We start from the raw sequence: 21,938 nt of genomic DNA on the forward strand, positions 1-21,938 counted from the left end.
CACGGTGATGACAGAAAATAAGAGAAAAATCCATGAGAACAGTCTTCAGTGCACCCTTGCTGGCTGGGGACTGTCATCACACAGCTGGACATTAATAAACATACACCAAATAAAAAGAAATGGGAGGCACATGGTGTCTGGTCTCAGGGTCACAGCCAGTCCACTTCATAGTGAAAGTCCACAGCCATATAGGAGGCCCCTGGAGGGGTCAAATTTACAGAGATGGAAAGTAGAATGGTGGTTACCAGGGGCTGGGGATGGGGGAAGGGGCGTTGGGTACAGAGTTTCAGTGTGGGATGATGAAAAACTTCTGGAGACAGACGGTGGTGATGGTTGCACAACAATGTAACTGTACTTAATGCCACTGAATCCCATACTTAAGAATGTTTAAAATAGTAAACGTTATGTAATGTATATTTCACAATAAATGTGTTTTTAAAGTCCATGACCACTGGAAAATCCATCTAGCGGTTCACCTAAGTGCACCTTTCTGCACCTATGTTAAACTTCAATGACTTTAAATTTTATTTTTTAATTTTTTACACAATTTTAAAGGTTACTTTACAGTTACTACAAAATATTGGCTATATTCTCCATGTTGTACAATGCATCCTTGAGCCTATTTTATACCCAAGAGTTTGTACCTTCCACTCCCCAACCCCTATATAGGCCCTCTCACACCTCCCCACTGATAACTACTAGTTTGTTATCTATACCTTCAATGTCTTTTATATATGTGTGTATATGTGTGTGTGTGTGTGTGTGTGTGTGTGTGTGTGTGTGTCCGACAGTGAAACACTGAGTCCTAACCACTGGACAGCCAGGGAATTCCCTTCAATGTCTTTTTTTAAAAAATAAATTTATTTACTTGTTTGTTTGTTTGTTTGTTTATTGGCTGCATTGGATCTTCGTTGCTGTGCACGGGCTTTCTCTAGTTGTGCCAAGCTGGGGCTAATCTTTGTTGTGGTGCGTGGGTTTCTCATTGCCGTGGCTTCTCTTGTTGCAGAGCATGGGCTCTAGACGTGCAGGCTTCAGTAGTTGTGGCACATGGGCTCAACAGCTGTGGCTCACAGGCTCTAGAGCGCAGGCTCAGTAGTTGTGATGCACAGACTTAGTTGCTCTGAGGCATGAGGGATCTTCCCGGACCAGGGATCGAACCCGTGTCCCCCGCACTGGCAGGCAGATTTTTAACCACTGCACCACCAGGGAAGTCCCTCAATGACTTTTTTAAACAGCAGAGAAATAAATATGAAAATAAAAGATAGAAATAAGCACTGTGAAGACAACGAAATCAGGGAAAACAACAGAGAATGGAGGAGGGAGAGGCAGGGCTCAGGACCCAGGGCTTCCTAAGGCTACGCGATGGGTTTCATTCTCTCCCCTAAGAATGTCAGGAAGCAATTTTATACTTTTTTTTTTTCAGGGTGAGATTAGATTAAAATTCAAGTACTTAGTGCAGCATGCCAAATAGTTACTGCTCAATATATTAATCTCATATCAAAGAGGACAATGTTAACTCATCCAGGATAAATCGAAACCGTCTCACTTATAATTGAAATTCCATTTCAGCAAAATCACTTAGGTATTTTATTTATTCCATTTTTAATATCTTTTTTCAAAGATGTGTTTTTTTTTGTTTGTTCGGTTTTGGAGGTCGGGGGTGGGGGTTGGCCACACCGCTCAGCTCGCAGGATCCTAGTTCCCCAACCAGGAACTGAACCCAGGGCCTTTGCAGTGAAAGCTCGGAGTCCTAATTGCTGGTCCACCAGGGAATTCCCTAAACAATCCAGTCACAAAGTTTTGCATGAAAAACAAATGTGATCAATCTTTGTTAAAAGTCAAATAAAAATATTGATATGTATATACATAGATATGTGTCTGCACATGTGTGTGTATACATTTATACATGTCTATGTGTGTGAAAGAAAACAAGTTTCCTTAAAATTATAGGCAATTCTTTTTAAAGTCAAAGCCAAAATCCAGTCTGTGCTGGATTTTGGCTTTGACTTAGGGCTCAGCTAAAATCAGATCCAGGTCTTAACCTTGGGGACGGGAGAGATCAGCAAAAAGTTTCGAGTGAGACCCCAAGGAAACCAGCCTCGAACCAGCATTCAGGGAAAGACAGTTCTCAAGACCGCTCTACTCCAACCTTCCTTGCTTCTCCTCTGTGTTCTGCAACTCATCCCTCCGCCCCAACTACCGTAATCTGGACTCTTTTCCAGAGTTAACACTGTCTGGGGAAAAGAGAATATCAGTGTCTCTCAGGCATCAATGCTTCTGAAAGACTGCTCCGAAGTCCTTAATTACGGGCTTTCTCTCAGTCTGCCAAGTGCCATTTAATACCTCCGATTTATCATCCCCACAGCCCCCTGCGCGGGTAACGGTAACATCATCATCCACAGAACTGACAGCCAGATCGACATAATTGGCCCATCGTCTGCCAGTCTGTCGTTGGGGATGAGAAAGCGACACAGAGACAGCGACAGTGCCGACCGTGCTTCTGCGGACACTGTTTTAATTCCTCAGGCTCCTGGCTGCTCCTTCCACTTTTACCACTATTTTTTAAAATATTTATTTATTTATTTAAAGACCTGCGTTGGGTCTTAGTTGGGGCACACAGGATCTTCCGCTGCGGTGTACGGGCTTCTCTCTAACTGTGGTGCAGGGGCTCTAGAGCACGCGGGCTTAGTTGCCCCCCAGCATGTGGGATCTCAGTTCCCCAATCAGGGATAGAACCCGTGTCCCCTACATTGGAAGGCAGATTCTTAACCACCCGACCACCGGGAAAGTCCCTGCTTTTACCACTATTTAAAGATGAAACGGGGCTTCCCTGGTGGCACAGTGGTTGAGAATCCACCTGCCAATGAAGGGGATAACAGGTTGGAGCCCTGGTCCGGGAAGATCCTACATGCTGTGGAGCAACTAAGCCCATGTGCCACAACTACTGAGCCTGCGCTCTAGAGCCCGTGCTCTGCAACAAGAGACGTCACCACAATGAGAAGCCTGTGCACCACAATGAAGAGTAGCCCCCACTCACCACAACTAGAGAAAGCCCAAGTGCAGCAACGAAGACTCAACGCGGCCAATAAATAATAAATTTATTTTTAAAAAAGATGAAAGAAAAGACAGGGTCAGCTGAAGACCCTTCTGATTCTTGGAAGGTATATCCTAGGGAGTATCTTTTAACCCACATCCCACAAGGGCACCATGACACCCTAAAGTTTGCTAGAATCTGGGAGGGATAAATTAGGAATTTGAGATTAACAGATACACACTACTATATATAAAATAAACACCAAGGACCTACCGTACAGCACAGGGAACTATATTCAATATCTGGTGATAACCTATAATGGAAAAGAAGCTGAAAAAGAAGAGACAGATATATGTATATGTATAACTGAATCACTTTGCTGTACACCTGAAACACTGTAAATCAACTATACTTCAGTAAGTAATAATAAAAGAAAAGAAAAAAAAAAGTTTGCCAGAATCTGTCCCATGGAAGGGGAGAGCCTGGAGGAAGAAGGAAAGAAGAAAGGGAGAAACTCAAGGTATCAGTTTCATAGGTCACATTTCTCAAAGCAGAGAAGCCTCTGAATGAGCTTTTCAGCCCCAACTTCCATAAAACACAAGTACTTGTCTCTTTAAGGAAAACTTGACCCTGCCAAGAGCTGGAACAGCAGCCAGCAAAGCTTCCGAATGAAGTCTTCCCTGATGCCCAAGGTCAGGGCAGGTGTGTGCCCACCAGCGTTAATCATTTTTTATACCCACATGCTCATCTGTCTGTGTTCCTGCACCCCGCAACCCCCAACCCCGACTGTCAGCTCCCTGAGGACAAGGACTCTATCGGCCTTGCCTGGCATGAAGTAGCTGTTTCATAAATATTTGTGGAACTGAATTGAATTTACATCCTCTCCTTATCACATCAACCAAGTAGAGTATGCTCTATTTTTGCCAGCATTTCGAAAGTTTCTGGGGATGCTTCCAAACAATTAAAGTTGTTCCCATTAGGCCTCAGAATTTGTTATCAAACTCTCTCTAAAATGCTTTGAATATTTCCTTGACTTGTTAAAAAAAGACATAGCACACATAATGTAACCTTTCCTTGATGTCCTGGGCGTATTCATCAGCTTGCGAGTTTGGCTGCTCTAAGAGAGATTTAAAATCGCCTCAACAAGAGAGCTAGTTTCTCCTTTGCTGTATTCCCTGGGTGTTTCCCTGCCGCCTGAGACCGCATCCCAGCCCATGGAGAGGAAAGGCAGAAGGGCAGACTTGTACGACTTGGTACATCTCATTTCTGCTCCTAGTCCAAGGGCTGCAAGGCCACAGCTAGCAGTACAAGACCCAGCAGCATGGTCCATAGGAAAGCTGGGGGTTCTATTCCTAAGATAGAGGAGAAACTGAATATTAGGGACAGCTTAGGGTGTCTGCAACAGCATCTTGATAAACTGAATCATGCCACTCTGCTGTGTTTGGCGGTTCCTGCAAGGACAGCTAAAATGCACAGGACTGACCCTTAGTAAGGACCAGACTGCTTGAGGTTACTGGTTCTCTGTGCCTCAGTTACCACGAGGCCACCAGTCTCTCTCCTGAGGTTATGCACATTCTTGCTTCTAGTGGCCCCACTTCCTAATCTGCTGAGAACTGGAAAACCAAATATCAGGTCTTTTTAGAATTATACTTGCTGGGACTTCCCTGGTGGCGCAGTAGTAGAGAATCCGCCTGCCAATGCAGAGGACATGGGTTCGAGCCCTGGTCTGGGAAGATCCCACACGCCGAGAAGCAACTAAGCCCATGCACCACAACTACTGAGCCTGAGTGCCACAATTACTGAAGCTCATGCCTAGAGCCTGTGCTCCACAACAAGAGAAGCCACCACAATGAGAAGCCCATACACTGCAACAAATAGTAGCCCCCAATCGCCGCAACTGGAGAAACCCCGCGTGCAGCAAGGAAGACCCAACGCAGCCAAAAAAAAAAAAGAGAGAGAGAATTATATGTGCTGAACGTGCACACACACAGACACACACACGCACGATCAGATGGCACGATCAGATGGGAGGTGAATAGAGGTGGTTAATAAGATAGGCCCTGGAGCCCAGCTGCCTGGGTTCAAATTTCCGCTCTACCACTCACTGTCTGTGTGACCTCAAGCAAGTCACTTAACCTCTCTCAGTTTCTCCACCTGTAAAATGGGAATAATAATAGTAACTTACGTCATTGGGTTGTTAGGAGGATTAAATAAGTGATTACATATAAAGCATGTTATCTGGCATATAGTATATGTCCAGTAAGGGAGAGCTATCATTATTTATATAAAATAAGTTACTGAGTCTAAGGGTTGAGTGGCAAAGACACTCCTTTGAATTGAGCCTTTGAGCTTTATGGCAGCGCCTTCACTGCTCAGAGGCTATTTTCCCTCCCTCCCAGGCTCCAGGCTGTGTCCCAGATGGCTAAAGCAACAGAGGACCAGAGAAATGGAGTGTCAATGTGAATTGGAATCAGCTTGAATTTTGATATGTTTTATCTCACTCACATCCTGCATGCATTTTTAATGGCATCTCAGAGACGAGGGTAGTAAGCTGATAGCAAAAGCAAATTGCATTAATGTTAGGATTCCTAATTCTGTGTTTACTTTTCCACTCTCCAGACATCCTTACAGACAGGCAGTGGCCCCATTTCAGGAAGGGATAATGGAAGTCTGTGTTAATTTATTAAATACTTATTGTGGAAAGAGCTTCTTATCATACTTTTTTAGACCAAAGCCAGAGCGACTATCTCCATCCCTAAAAGCCCAAACGACAAAAAGAAAGAAGCCACAGGGAGTTCAGATGCTCTGGCGAGTAAGCTGATTTGATTCCCAGGAGCCACAGCCATCACAGGATGTCGGCCTTTGCAGCTGTGTTCTAGAAGACAACACACTTCTGCATCTCCAAATCCCACATACAGGCAGGGGTCTGCCCAAATACCTTTGTGAAAGGGGAAGGGAGTGGTGACAAACCTACCTGTAGAATACACACACAAATACAAAACAAAACAAAAAGGGGCGTTTCCTGGTGCTCTAGTGGTTAGGACTCAGTGCTTTCACTGCCATGGCCTGTGTTCAGTCCCAGGTTGGGGAACTGAGATCGAGGAAGCAACGTGGCGCGGCCTAAAAATAAATAAATAAATAAATAAATAAATAAATAAATAGAAAAGCAAAGAGAGGGGCTTCCCTAGTGGTGCAGTGGTTAAGAATTCACCTGCCAATGCGGGGACGCGGGTTCAATCCCGGGGCCGGGAAGATCCCACATGCTGCGGAGCAACTAAGCCCACGCGCCACAACTACTGAAGCCCACATGCTTAAAGCCCATGCTCCGCAACAAGAGAAACCCGCGCACCACAATGAAGAGTAGCCGCCACTCACCACAACTAAAGAAAGCCTGTGCATAGCGACGAAGACCCAACACAGCCAAAAATAAATAAATAAATAATAATTAACAAATAAATAAAAATAAATAATAAACAAATAAAAAAGCAAAGAGGAGTAAAACCAATATGAAAATAATGCACATTGATGGTGCATTATACTTGTGTGCCACGTGCACAATACTTAGTAAGACACAGAGTCCCTGACCCTCACATTGTCCTGCTGGTCTTTGTAACTGAAATTTATCAGGGAATGCCAAAGCCTTCAAATTTCCCATTTTGATGTGTTCCAAGGAACTGGAGAGTATTGTCTCATGTTATCCTATATTCTCTCTTCTTACTTATTTATTCATTTTTCAATAGGAAATGCATTTACATAGCTTGCAAAATCAAAAACTCTGAAAAACGATACAAGGAAAGCCTCCCTCCCACCGCATTCCTGATTGGGACAGGCCCCACCTCCACCCACTCCCAGCAGAAACCACTGTTCTTCCTTATGTATCTCCCTTCCAGAGCACTACAAGAGAATATGGGTGTGTGTTCTTCCATCCTTAGTACATAGTAGTAGCATACACTCACACGATTCTTTCCACTTTTGGAGATCTTTTCATAGCATTACATACAGAATTTCTTTAGTCCAGATTCTCTCAAGGAAGGAAAAAAACACTACACAGGAACCGCTGGCCTTGGTCAACTCTGACAAGAGAATTTTTTAAAATGAAGTGTAGTTGATTTACAATATTGTCTTAGTTTCAGGCATACAGCAAAGCGATTCAGTTATACATATATTTTTTCAGATTATTTTCCATTATAGGTTGTTACAAGGTAATGAGTAGAGTTCCCTGTGCTATACAATAAATCCTTGTTGCTTATCTATTTTACATATAATAGTTCGTATCTGTTAACCCCATACTCCTAATTTATCCCTTCCCCATTTTCCCCTTTGGTAGCCATAAGTTTGTTTTCTATATCTGCGAGTCTGTTTCTGTTTTGTATATAGATTAATTTGTATTATTTTTTGTATTCCACATATAAGTGATATAACACTTGTCTTTCTCTGTCTGACTAACTTCACTAAGTGTAATATTCTCTAGGTCCATCCGTGTTGTTGCAAATGGCAATGCTTCCTTCTTTTTTATGGCTGAGTAATAGTCCATTGTATATATACCACATCTTCTAAAAGACAAAAACTAATTCAAAAAGATACATGCACCCCAATGTTGATAGCAGCAGTATTTACAATAGCCAAGACATGGAAGCAACCCAAGTGCTCATCGACAGATAATTGGCTTGAGAATGGATTCTTAATTGTGCAGCCCCTAGGAGAGCTGCCCAGACACATCCCCCAGTGAGCACTGTTGGCTAATTAAGAGCACTGCCGAGCCACAGGGCTGGGCTCCTTGACACACTCTCCATATGTCTTACCTGCTCAGCCCTCCCCTCACAGCACCAGAGCATCTCAGGCCCATGACACAACCCCATCACTCACAACCACACTTAAACGAAACCTCTTAACCTTCAGCTTTTTTATAATACTCATGCTCCTTTTCTCAAATTAGAAAAATGTGTAATAAATATTACTTTAAAAAAAAAAATCAGGGGACTTCCCTGGTGGTGCAGTGGTTAAGAATCCACCTGCCAATGCAGGGGACATGGGTTCAATCCCTAGTCCAGGAAGATCCCACATGACATGCCATGGAGCAACTAAGCCTGTGCGCCACAACTACTGAGCCCAAACACTGCAACTACTGAAGCCTGACCGCTTAGAGCCCGTGCTCCACAACAAGAGACGCCACCACAATGAGAAGCCCACGCACCGCACCAAAGAGTAGCCTCCAATAGCCACAACTCAAGAAAGCCTGAGCGCAGCAACAAAGACCCAAGGTAGCCCAAAAAAGAAAAAAATCAGTATCTCAGTGACAGTGCTCTGTTACACATGGCCTGCAAGTTTTGAGTCCTTTTCCCCACTGTCTAAAATGAATACCTCTAAATTCATCCTATTTCTGATGCATTTCACAGCCAGTTACAAATATCAGAACACTTTACCCTAAACAGTCCAGCACACATATTATCAACTAGATTCAATATTACTTGAGTTTTTTTAATTATACGCCATAAAATGTTTTAAATTGAAGTAGAGTTGATTTACAATGTTGTGTTAATTTCTGCCATAAGCAAGGTGATTCAATTATACATATATATGTTCTTTTTCATATTCTTTTCCATATTCTTTTCCATTATGGTTTATTACAGACTATTGAATATAGTTCCCTGTGCTATACAGTAGGATCTTGTTGTTTATGCATTCTATATATACGAGTTTGCATCCGCTAACCCCAAACTCCCAACCTATCTCTCCCCCATCCCCCTCACCCTTGGCAACCACAAGTCTGTTTTCTATGTCTGTGAGTCTGTTTCTGATCACCATGAAACGTTTTGACGTGAGTTTTGACAAACACCTACAATATCTCGGTTAGCCAAGGTAGTGATGTGGTACACTTTTCTATCTGCTCTGCTAGGGGCTGCAGCTGAGATGATGAGAGAAGATCCCATCAGACTCAACATTAGTGATAAGTAGAGTCTTGCTTTAGCTGAAACCAAGGATGCACTGTAGGAACAGAGTGCACAGAAAAATGCCACTCTCCAAGGTATCAAAAATGGCTCCATGTGCCAGCTGGGAAGGGTAAGTGGGAGGCAAAAAAAACTCACAGGATTGAAATCCAAACAGAACCCATAGAGACCAGAAACCCTGAAAAGGCTCTGACTTAAGTAGTCTGGGTACTTAACTGGCTATTTATCTCTACCATCACCTTTTCTACTTCCTTAGCACCTCCTGCCCGCTCAACCACAGGTTATTTTATGTACCTCTGACTCTTGCTACAGGTGGCATGCAAAGATGTAGTTAAGAACTCATGGAAAATAGCCATGGGGTAATTAACTTGAGATGTCTCAATCTAATTCATTGTGTCATATGAAGAAAAGACCTGTTAATAGAAGATGCAAGGAGTCTAGAAGCATGGGGTCTAGAAAGGAGAAGACCAAGGGTCAAGAATGCAAGAGTTGGGGACTTTCCTGGTGGCACAGTGGTTAAAGAATCCACCTGCCAATGCAGAGGACACGGGTTTGATCCCTGGTCTGGGAAGGTCCCACGTGCCACGGAGGCAACTAAGCCCATGCGCCACAACTACTGAGCCCACATGCTGCAACTACTGTAGCCTGAGTACCTAGAGCCCGTGCTCCACAACAAGAGAAGCTACCGCAATGAGAAGCTACCGCAATGAGAAGCCTGCACACCACAATGAAGAGAAGCCCCCGCTCTCTGCAACTAGAGAAAGCCCACATGCAGCAACGAAGACCCAACGCAGTCAATAAATAAGTAAACAAATAAATTTATTTTTTAAAAATAAATAAATAAATAAATAAAATAAAAAGAATCCAAGAGTTGGGACTTCCCTGGTGGTTCAGTGGTTAAGACTTTGCCTTCCAACGCAGGGGGTGTGGGTTCAATTTCCTGGTCAGGGAGCTAAGACCCCACATGTTTCCCAGCCAAAAAAGAAAAAACATAAAACAGAAGTAATATTGTAACAAATTCAAGAAAGACTTTGAAAATGGTCCACATCAAAAAAAAAAAATCTAATGAAAAAAAGAATGCAAGAGTGTGTTTACAGTCCTGTCTAGGGGATAATATATGCTAGTATGGCCAAGGTGAACATTCCAGTTGGATTTGCAGGCATGCATCTGGCCACTCTAAGTCAGTGATGTCAGCCACTAAGCCAACATCCTACTCACTCCCCTTGCTACCTTGTTCTGCTCACCAAGGACACCTGTAAGACATTTGTTTCTCATGCCCATGGGAGACAGAATGCAACGGCCATCTGCCCCAAGTGTCTGATCCACTTGGCAGTTCCACGTCTCCTCATTCCGGCCTGTGTAATAATCACATGTGAAGTGGGCTAGCATGATCTGGGCATACTGGGGCACTCAGATTTTTTTTTTTTTTTGGCCATGCCGCGTGGCTTGCAGTATCTCAGTTCCCCGACCAGGGATTGAACCTGGGCCTCAGCAGTGAAAGCCCAGCATCCTAACCACTACGCCACCAGGGAACTCCCCAGATATTTTAGTTTCTGGATTTGCAATCCTAAGAACCAAACTCTTAGCCCTAGTACTATCATGTCATTTGGAAATCCTGCCCAATTGGCCAGCTGACTTCCACTAGCTCACATTGCTATCTTGACTCTCTACAGTTTTAAATGCCTAAAACAACAGGAAAACCAGTAGTATAGGTAACCTCCTTGTCCAGATGGACATTCAAAGGTGGATTCTAATTGCCCTCCCTCTTCCCCACTCTCCATACCTGGTCCCCTGATCCTTTTACTCTCTCCCCGTCTCACCCCAACACACATACCTCCAAAGTCCCAATTCCAGGCCAGATGGTTCTACATAGTTTCCCCCTGAGGCCTCTGTATGGCTGAAGGGGTCCTTTCAGCCCTTCACGTCTCACATTCACTAAAGGAATCTCAGTCCTTTAGAGCAAAACTTCAAGTCAAAGAAAATTTCGTCCCCCAAAAGGATTTATTACAAAAATTTCAAACATAAAGAAAAATTGAAAGAATTTTACAGTAAGAACTCAAATACACACCACCTAGGTTCTACAATTGTTAACATATTCCTATATTTGCCTTATCACCTTATCACACATCTATCCCATCCACCAATCCAATCCATCCTATTTTTAGTGCATTTCAAAGTAAGGTGCAAATATCGGGACACTTCACCTCTAAATATTTCAGTATGCATATCATCAACTAGATTCTGTATTTGTTTAGGGTTTTTTCCCTAGCATTTTCCACCCTTTACTCTTGTGATCAAAAATAGTTCAACTCGGGACTTCCCTGGTGGCACAGTGGTTAAGAATCCACCTGTCAATGCAGGGGACACTGGTTCGATCGCTGGTTGGGGAAGATCCCACATGTCGAGGAGCAACTAAGCCCGTGTGCCACAATTACTGAGCCCAAGTGCCACAACTACTGACGCCCATTTGCCTAGAGCCCGTACTGTGCAACAAGAGAAGCCACAGCACTGAGAAGCCCACGCACCATAATGAAGAGTAGCCCCCACTCACCACAACTAGAGAAAGCGCTCGCACAGCAAAACGAAGACCCAACACAGCCAATTAACTAATTAATTAATTAATTAAAAAATAAACAAAAACAAAGAACTTTCATATTAAAAAAAGTTCAACTCTTTTTCATGTTTAGTTGTTGTTTATAAAAACAATATCTTTGGCAGCACATATCCTAAAATTGGGATGAAACAGAGAAAATTAGCATGGCCACTGCACAAGGACAACATGCAAATTCTGTGAAGTGTTCCATGTTTAAAAAAAGAAACACTATGATAACATCTCACACCCATTAGGATGACTACTATCAGAAAAACAGAAAATAACAAGTGTTGACAAGGCTATGGGAACCCTAGCGCACAGTTGGGAATGTAAAATGGTACAGCCATACTGTGGAAAATAAAAAATTAAAAATAGAACTACCATATGATCCAGCAATTCCACTTCTGGGTATATACCCAAAAGAAGTGAAAGCAGGGTCACAAAGAGATATTTGTACACCCATGTTTCTAGCAATATTACTCACAACAAGTAAAATGTGGAAGCAACCCAAGCGTTTATCAACAGATGAATGGATAAGCAAAATGTGGTCTATACTTACAATGTAATATTACTCAGCCTTTAAAAGGAAGGAAATTCTGACATATGCTACAACGTGGATGAACCTTGAGGACATTATGCTAAGTGAAATCAACCAGTCACAAAAAAGACAAATACTGTATGATTCTACATATATGTGCTACTTAGAGTAGCCAAAATCACAGAGATGGAAAATAGAATGGTGGTTGCCAGGGGCTGGAGGGAATGGGGGAACAGGGAATTATTGTTTAATGGGTACAGAGTTTCAGTTCTGTAAGAGGAAGACTTCTGAAGATGGATGGTGATGGTTACACAACATGAATGTACTTAGTTCCACTGAACTGTACATGTAAAAACAGTTAAGATGGAATTTTTATGTGTTTTTTAACCACGTTTTAAAAAAACTGGAAAAATTACATGCTGGGAAATGTTTGGTTTCTTAAGAACTTTTATTCAGATATAATTGACATACAATAAACTGCATATATTTAAGGTGTAAAATTTGATATTTTTTTTCTTATTAGTAATGTATATATGGCAATCCCAATCTTTCAATTCATCCCACCTGGGAAATGATTTGACATGAATTTTGACAGATGCATACGATAGGGTAACCCGACTCCTATGAGGAAAGAATATTTCCATCATGCCACAAAGTTCCCTCAAGTCTTTCCTAAGTCTATTCCTGCCCCTACTCTCCAGAGGCAACCACTTTTTTTAAAACCAGACTTAAAAAATCACATGGTGGGGCTGCTTCCTAGGTGGCGCAGTGGTTAAGAAACCACCTGCTAATGCAGGGGACACGGGTTCAATCCCTGCTCCAGGAAGATCCCACATGCCGAGGAACAACTGAGCCCATGTGCCACAACTATTGAGCCCATGTGCCACAACTACTGAAGCCCATGCGTGTAGAGCCCGTGCTCAGCAACAGGAGAAGCCACCTCAATGAGAAGCCCACACACCACAACAAAGAGTAGCCCCTGCTCACCACAACTAGAGAAAGCCCATGTGCAGCAACAAAGACCTAACACAGCCAATAAATAAATAAATAATAAAATCTAAAAAAAGAAAAGAAAAGAAAATATGTATTTTCATTTCTTTTGGTTAAATATCTTGAAGAGGAATTGCTAGGTCATGGGATGATATAACTCTTGATGTGGCTGGATTTAGGTCTACCATTCTGCTTTTTGTTTTCTATCTCATATGTTTTTTGTTCCTCTATTCCTCCTTTCCTGTCTTCTTTTTCCATTTTAACTTCTCTATTGGCTTTTTAACTATACTTTGTCCCCCTTTTTTTGAGGTAAAATTTACATTACAAAATTAACTGTTTTAAAATGTTCAATTTGGTGGCATTTAGTTTTTTCACAATGTTGTGCAACCATCACCTCTCTCTACTTCTAAAACATTTCCATCATCCCCAAAATAAAACTCCATACTCATGAAGCAGTCACTACCTACTCTTCCCTCCCTCAGTGCCTGGCTACTGCCAATCCACACCACCTCTACGCATTTACCTATTCCGGACATTGCATATAAATGAAATCATGCAACATGTGGCCTTTTGTGTTTAGCTTCTTCCAGTTAGCATGTTTTTGAGGTTCATCCACATTGTAGCATGTATCAGTACTCCATTCCTTTTTGAGTGTGAGTAATATTCCATTGGGTGTATATACCACATTTTCTTTATCCATTCTTCTGTTGATGGACATTTGGGTTGTTTTCACCTTTTGGCTATTGTTAATAGTGCTACTCATTGCATTATTTTTGAGTGCTTGCTCTATTTTTGAGTGTTTGCTATATTCAACTGTTTTGATTTCAGGACCCCTTTACACTCCTAAATAGTATTGAAGACCCCCCAAAGAGGGGTCTTTTATGTGGGAGAGATAGAGAGAGATAGATACAATTAAACTCAAAATTTTAGATAATTATTTTTAATTAAAATAAACCTGAAATCCATTACATATTTGCATAAACATTTTTATGAAAAATTTATTTTCAAAAAAATAGAAGCGAGGCACTGTTTTACATTTCTGTAACTTTTCTTTTTTAAATATCCATTATTTTCATTCTGTTTAGTGGAATACAATTTTATACATATAATTTTTATTTATTTATTTATTGGCTGTGTTCGGTCTTTGTTGCTGCACGCAGGCTTTCTCTAGTTGTAGAGTGGGAGCTACTCTTCATTGTGGTGCGCTGGCTTCTCTTGTTGCAGAGCACAGACTTTAGGCGTTCGGGCTTCAGTAGTTGTGTCACGTTGGCTCAATAGTTGTGGCCTGTGGGCTCTAGAACGCAGGCTCAGTAGTTGTGGCGCACGGGCTTAGTTGCTTCTTGGCATGTGATATCTTCCTGGACCAGGGATCGAACTCGTGTGCCCTGCATTGGCAGGCGGATTCTTAACCACTGTGCCACCAGGGAAGTCCTTCTGCAACTCTGTCTGGCTTAATAAAAGACAGACGGATGCTCAAATCTACTTCTGCATTCAATCTGCTGTGATATGTTGTTTGGGTTGGCATATATGAAGAAAATGCAGCCTTACAAATGTAAGTAGTTGGGAAAAGAAGGACCCTGCAGACCTTCTGAATGCTTTTTGGGGAACCCCAAAGTCTTTGTAGCACACTTTAAGAACCACTGCTCTAGGCATTATGACATATATCCTTAACTTAGAGTAGCTCATGTAAAATACAAGAATTTTGCAACTGTATAATTCTTAGTCATATATATTACATAACATAAAGGACAGGAGTTCTTATTATTGCATTAAATGTGTTTTAAATAAATTGAGGGAAAAAGATAGCCTTTTATATTTACACACAGTCCCCATCCCTAGTGTTCTCCATTCACCTAAAGACTCAACTTTCACGGAGCTTCCCTGGCTGCCCACTGGTTAAGACTCTGCCCTTCCAATGCAGGAGGTTAGATCCCTGGTCAGGGAACTAAGATCCCACATGCCACATGGGGCGGCCAAAAAAGAAAAGACAACTGTCTGTCTGGTAGTATTGCCCTTCAGCCTGAAGAATTTCCTTGTGGTGCAGTTGGCTGACAATAAACTCTTAGTTGTTGTTGTTGTTGTTTGTTTGTTTTCGCCGCACCGCGCGGCTTGCAAGATCGTAGTTTCGCGACTGGCCCCAGCAGGGAAAGTGCCGAGTCCTAACCACTGGACTACCAGGGAATTCCCACACTCTTCATTTTCGTCTTTATCCTTAAAAGATATTTATTTGAGGTAAAGCATTGTTCCATCCAAAACAAACAAACAAACAAAAAAACGATGTTCATGCTGGATATAGAATTCTGGGATGACAGGTGTTTCCTTTCAGCACTTTAAAGATGCCTTTCCACTGTCTTCTGGCCTCTATTGTGACTATCTCTTTAACAGAGTTTTAAAATGTTTTAGGCTAACAGTCTCTTATCTCTTTTCTCCTTAAACAACAAATCTTCCAAAGGAGGGGGGTGGGAGGAGCCATATATATATATAAAAAATATATCATTATATTTTTGTTTAAGGTTTGTGTTTTAAGATTTGAGACATGATACTAACTAAGGCTATTAGATGAGATAAGGGCCTGTATGGATAGTGTTTAGAACTCAAACACAGGCCAAGGTTCAGGACTTTAACCATTTCCCTGTAAACACCCTTACTCATGCCTACCCCCTCGCTCCATCACACTCAGATGGCAGAATCCCAGCCCTAATTACACCCAATAATCCATCTGCTCTGTGCTTGCACCTGAGCAGCTAAGCAGGGATGGAGAAAATCCCATTGTGCTGATCAGTCTCAGTTTAAATCAAAGACCTCAAATCTTAAATAAGCAGCCAACACTGCCAGCTAATCCTACCGCACTTCCCTAGTAAATGTCTTTCAAGATGGCAATTTCACCTCTTCACCTCACTGCATATTCATTAAGGAAATAGATGCTTGAAGGTGAGTCCTCCCTTGCCTTCCTAGCCCTAGATCCACTGACCTACTGCATTTGTATCCAGATGTCCTCCTCTTATTGTTTTTGGGTTTTTTTTGTTTTACTTTGTTTTGGTTTTGGCTGTGTAGGGTCTTAGCTGAGGCATGCAGGATCTTTCGTTGGGGCGCGTGGGCTCTTTATTGCGGTGTGCGGGCTTCTCTCTAGTTGTGGCAGGCAGGTTTTCTATCCCCTCGTTGTGGTGCGCAGGCCCCAGGGTGCGTGGGCTCTGTAGTTGTGGCACACAGGTTCCAGAGCACGGGGGCTCTGTAGTTTGTGGTACACAGCCTCTCTAGTTGAGGCCTTCAGGCTCAGTAGTTGTAGTGCATGGACTTAGTTGCCTACCCCGGGCATGTGGGATCTTAGTTCCCTTATCAGGGATCGAACCCACATCCCCTGAACTGAAAGGTGTATTCTTTACCACTGGACCACCAGGGAAGTCCCTCCTCCTCATACTGTATTGGAAGGAGTGTCCTTGCTTGTGGCTACAGACTATCCCTCCACTTTGTACTGAATTTTTCAATCCCTTTGAGTACTTAAAAACTTGGCTGCTGCAATGATCCTCTCATTCTCTTGCTTTGTCAGTTTCTTCTCTGTACTGGATCACACCCATCTGCATACAAGCAAGACTTAACATTGCTGTTCTTAAAAATAAATATGCTCCCTAGAGCCCAGAGCCCCTTTCAGACTCTTTTTTTTTTCTGCTTCTCTTTTTCTGCAAAATCCCTCCAGAGTTGTCTCTATTTCCTGTCTCTGCCTTCTCACTCCAATTGTGCTTTCCATCCCACCATCTCACTAAAACTTCTCCCACTTCGCCCAATCCATTCGTTAGGTCTCTGCTCTCATCTTGCTCAGCCATCAGCAGCACTTGATACAGCCACTCCCTCCTACTTGAATATCATCTTCTCTTCTCCAGGCTTTGGTATGACCTCACTTTTGGCAGTTTTCTTCCTGACCCCCACAGCTTTCTCAGGCTTCCCTGCAGGGGTCTCCTCTTCCAGCTCCCCAGAATACAGGCCAGGACATGACTCACCTCTCTTCTTCTCCATCCTGCTCTTCCACTAGTGATCTTATCTCATCCAGGACCACCAATGGACCAGTAACTCCCAAATCTATAGCTATAGCCCTGATCTAGCTTCCACACTCCTGACTCTTACATCCAACATTGAGTGACATCTCCACTTGGATGTCTAAACTTAATATGTCTAAAGCAAGCTCTTGATTTCCCTTCCACAGACCTGCTTCCCCAGGCTTTCCGAGGTCAGTGCATGGCAACACCACCTACCTAGTTTCAGGTCAGAAAGTTAGAAATTGGTCTTTTCCCTCTCTCCCTGCATCCCATCCATCAGCCACATACATATATATGTGTGTGTGTGAGTTTGTGTGTGTGTGTAAGCTCTATCTCCACATATAGCCTGAATCCAACCACTTCTTGTCTCCACTGCTGCAGTCCTGTCTGTCACTTCTTTCTTGGACAGCAACATCCTCATACGAATTCCTGCTTCCCCTCTTGCCCCCACAGTTCATTCTCTCCCAGTGGAATGATCTTTCAAAAGTGCAAATCACATCATGTTGCTCCCCTGCTTAAAACTCTCTAATGGAACATTTTATCTGTAAACATATAATCTCCCTGTCTCCGTCCTCTACAAAAACCGAGAAACAATGACCAACCCAGTAGTAAAGAGCATCCCCAGCACCCGGTTTGTAATTTGGAACTATCGTTTCCCACTAAAAGGAACCAGGATTTTTGGAAATGGCTGATTCCACGTCTGGGGTAAGAAACGTCTGGGGTGGACAAACTTTTTTCAAAGGGCCTGGCAGTATTTTAGATTTTGCAGGCCAAGAAGCAAAATCAAGGATGTTATGTAGGGACTTACATAACCATGTAAAAATGTAACCATTTAAAAATGCATAAGGACAAATCCGAGCATTACGACCCTCGAAGGTCCACTAATCCTTGAATTCCCGACCCCAGAAGGCTCCAAGCCTTCCAGCCCTGCCGTCTGCGTCCCGAGCCCTAGCTGGGTTCCCGAGAGAGCTGGGCGCGGCTCGCCTTCGCGGCCTCTGAGTCGCGCCACCTCCGCGTCTCTTAGCAACAGGCAGACGCAACCTCCACCCTCTCTAGGACTCTGGGTGGGGAGGAGGCGAGCGAGCCGGAACCCGCACCAGGAGCTCCGGGCTCCACCCACCCTCGCCTGGAGAAAGGGGAAATCCCCCAGCAGCCAAGCCCTAGGGCTCCGTCCCAAGCAAGTCTGTGTCCCAACTCTTCCCTCGAGTCCTCTACCACACCCTTGGCCTGGTAGAGGAGGGGCAGCAACAGCACCACCTAGGAGCCTGGTGGAAATACAGAATTTCAACCTCAACCCAGACCTACCAAATCAGTGTCTGCATTTTTAACAAGATCGCAGAAGATCCCTAGGCATATTAACGTTTTGACAAGCGTTGCTTTCACAATCCAGCTTTTCTCAAAGCCATTAACAAATACATCAAAATAGGAACATCTCTTTTAGGTTGAACTTTTAACCTAGACACTAAAAAACAGACTTTACCATTTACAAGCGGAAGTTCCCAAAGCCGAGTTCCTTATGCTTAGTAAGGGTAAAAATCCCCTCGTGTCTCCTTTGACCGTCGGTCCAGGACAGAATGCCTCACTGACCTCAGCTTCCTGCTCTCAAAGTCAATGGGGAAATTGGGAAGGACAATTTCCATTCCCAGAGTAAGGGCGTTGCTTCTTATGAATAACATGGTAAGAGAAGACTCAAAGAATGATCACCTTGGACTTGCCAAGACAAGTAAGTCTGACAGTAACAGAGGGGCAATCCGAGCCCCAGGGAAGGCAATACCCAAATCCATCTGAACAGCTCCCAGGAAACAGACCCCATTTGCATTTTAAACCCCCAAATGAAATTCCTATGACTATTATGACAGTGGATGAGAGCTCCTGGGAGAGGTTCCCAGGTCAGTAACTTCCCAGTCTGGTGAGTTCTCTCCATATTCATCTATCTTAGGAAACTGCAGACCTTAAATTTAACTTCCTCATCAGATGACAGTGGCAAATCAAAATAAACACATTCCCAATCCTAGAAGAACCACTTTGCTTCACTGGGAAATATTAAAAAGAAGAGACTGACTTAGGAGAAGACACCACATTCAAAAAACAAAACAAAACCATCATTTTTAATGGCAAAGACAAAATAACAAGATGCAGGAAAAACTGTTCTTCAACAGAAAATAACCCAAACAAATACCGTATGCTAACGCATATATATGGAATCTAGAAAAATGGTACTGATGAACCTAGTGGCAGGGCAGGAATAGAGATGCAGATGCGCGGAGCTGGGACGTAGTAAGTTAGTAGCACTGACATATACACACTACCAAATGTAAAATAGATAGCTAGTGGAAAGCTGCTACAGAGCATAGGGAGATCAGCTTGATGATTTGTGGAGACCTAAAAGAGGTGGGATAGGGAGGGTGGGAGGGACGCCCAGGGGGGAGGGGATATGGGGATATATGTATACATATAGCTGATTCACCTTGCTGTACAGCAGAGACTCACACAATACTGTAAAGCAATTATACTCTAGTAAAGATATTTAAAAAAAAGAAAAACAACCCTAAATACCCATTTCTAAAAATCCAGGATATATTCTACCACATGGATAAGCCCTGAAAACATTATGCTAAGTGAAAGAGCCAGTCACAAAGGATCGTATATTGTATGATTCAATTTATATGAAATGTGCAGAATAGGCAAATCTTTAGAGATAGAAAGTAGGGCTGGGAAGGATGGGGGAATTGGAGGCTAATAGCTAAAGGGTATGGGCCTTCTTTTGGAGGTAGTGAAAATGATGTAAATATTCTAAAAGTTAGACAGATAACTACTCTCTGAATGTACTAAAAGCCATTTGAATTGTACACTTCAAGTGGGTGAATTGTATGGTATGTGAATTATATTTCATTAAAGCTGTATGAAAAAAAAAAATCCGTGGCTCCACTCCAGATCCACAATAGTCTAAAAACATGGCGTTCCTATCATAATGCAAAGATCTTCTGGGCAAAATCTGAAGGGAAAAAAAAAAAGTTGACGTCAGTACTGGATAGAGGCCCTAGCTAGATTTCTCTAGCAAAACACTCTCATCTCAATTTGGGGAAGAATTTCACAGTCGTGTCTCAAGATCGTGAATCTCACAGAAATCCCCATCTGGCTTTAAGTTCCTGTTCCAAAAACGCTGGAAAAACCAGCACAGGCAAAACACATTTTCAAAACAACACCTTCGATCTACGTGGGCAAGGGAAGAAACAGAGGATCACGGAATAGGTGCTATGGCCTCTGTCAGTATACAAAGTTGAGAATTCACTATCACTGTAGAAACTCAAGTCCAAAAAAAGACTACACATTTCCCAAGGAAACTGTCATCAAATTCCCTAAATAACTTATAAAGAATGATGGCCAAAAGAGCCCAGCTGGATGACTGATGCCTTGGAGGTGACCACACTGACCTCAGCTCTGCTGCCTCTATTGGGCTTTAACCGTGGCAAATTCTCTACTCTACCTACTTAATTTCCCAAACCAAGAGCAGAGAGTATCAAAAGAAGCCCCTTGAAGACGCTGGCTGCACCCACAGGTGCCTGTGTTGGCCTCATGGTCACAGCTGTTACCATGGAAAGACAGAAAGGGAGGTGGAACAGATATCTCTCTTATCCTAAAGCAAAACACACAAGACCCTAGGGCATTGGGAGACTGAGAGAGAGAGAGAGAGAGAGAGAGAAACCTCTGCAGCTATCAGTCAACAGCTTTGTCCTGCCATGACAACCTGGATTCTCTCTAATCCCCAGGCAAATTAAAAGGCCAAATGTTATTAAGCAATTAATAATGGAGCAGATGCTGCTTGGCTTCTGTGTCTCCACTAAACTCCTGCTCCAAAGGGCCTGCTTCAGTTGCTAAGAACAAAATGGCCACTTCCAATGCCAAGAGCAAAGGGAACTGGGAAGTACCCAGCACAGCGCCTGACACATAGTAGGTATCGGTAAATATTTGTTGAATGACTTTGAATGAATGCTGATATTACCTCCCTTGGCCATCTCTGCCTTCTTCCCTCAGCCTGGAAACACACATCCACGTGAATCCATACCTGTTCACTGCAACTACATTTGTAACCTTGCAAAATTAATAAACATAATTGGCTAAACAACAAGGTCGTACTGTATAGCCCAGGGAACTATATTCAATATCCTGTGATAAACCGTAATGGAAAAGAATATGAAAAAGAATGTACGAGTATATATGTATAACTGAGTCACTTTCCTATACAACAGTAATTAACACAACATTGTAATTCTACTATACTTCAATAAAAAATAAAGAAAAATGAAAGTAACATACATAAATGAAAAAATAAACATAAGAATTACTGCTATAATATAGATTTCTGGAGGGCAGGGATTTTTGTCTTTTTTTTTTTTTTTTGGCCGTGCTGGGCGGCTTGGGGGATCTAAGTTCCCCAAACAGGGATCCAAACCCACCCTGGCAGTGAAAGCTTGGAGTCCCAACCACTGGACCGCCAGGGAATTCCCTGTCAATTTTGTTACTAATGCACCTTAAGCGCCTAAAATAATGCCTGGCACACAGTAGCCTCTCAATGAATATTTGTTAAATGCCAAATGATAAGGGCCCAGTACGTGCCAGGCCGGTTGTGTTAGGTGGACTCCGGCAGGCGCCTCCTTCCCAATCACTTCCACGTGGAGGCAGACGCTGCCTTGAGTCCTCCTGTCGCCAGGGGTCGCTGTAGAAAACGCCTGGCCTCCTTCTCACGTTACCTTCTATCTCCGCGGTACCCTTTGACCCCATGAAGTCATTGCCCCGAGTTAAG

At 42.9% G+C, this 21,938-nt stretch overlaps 1 non-coding gene across 1 annotated transcript; it reads left to right on the plus strand.

The window, feature by feature from the left end:
- The first annotated feature begins 11,687 nt into the window (after positions 1–11,687).
- On the plus strand, positions 11,688–11,792 carry LOC130832206 (U6 spliceosomal RNA). Its single transcript, XR_009048277.1, has one exon. It is a non-coding gene; the product is annotated as a U6 spliceosomal RNA (small nuclear RNA).
- Positions 11,793–21,938: the final 10,146 nt, after the last annotated feature.

Source organism: Hippopotamus amphibius, chromosome 11, assembly GCF_030028045.1.
Source record: "Hippopotamus amphibius kiboko isolate mHipAmp2 chromosome 11, mHipAmp2.hap2, whole genome shotgun sequence".
Lineage (NCBI taxonomy): Eukaryota > Metazoa > Chordata > Mammalia > Artiodactyla > Hippopotamidae > Hippopotamus > Hippopotamus amphibius.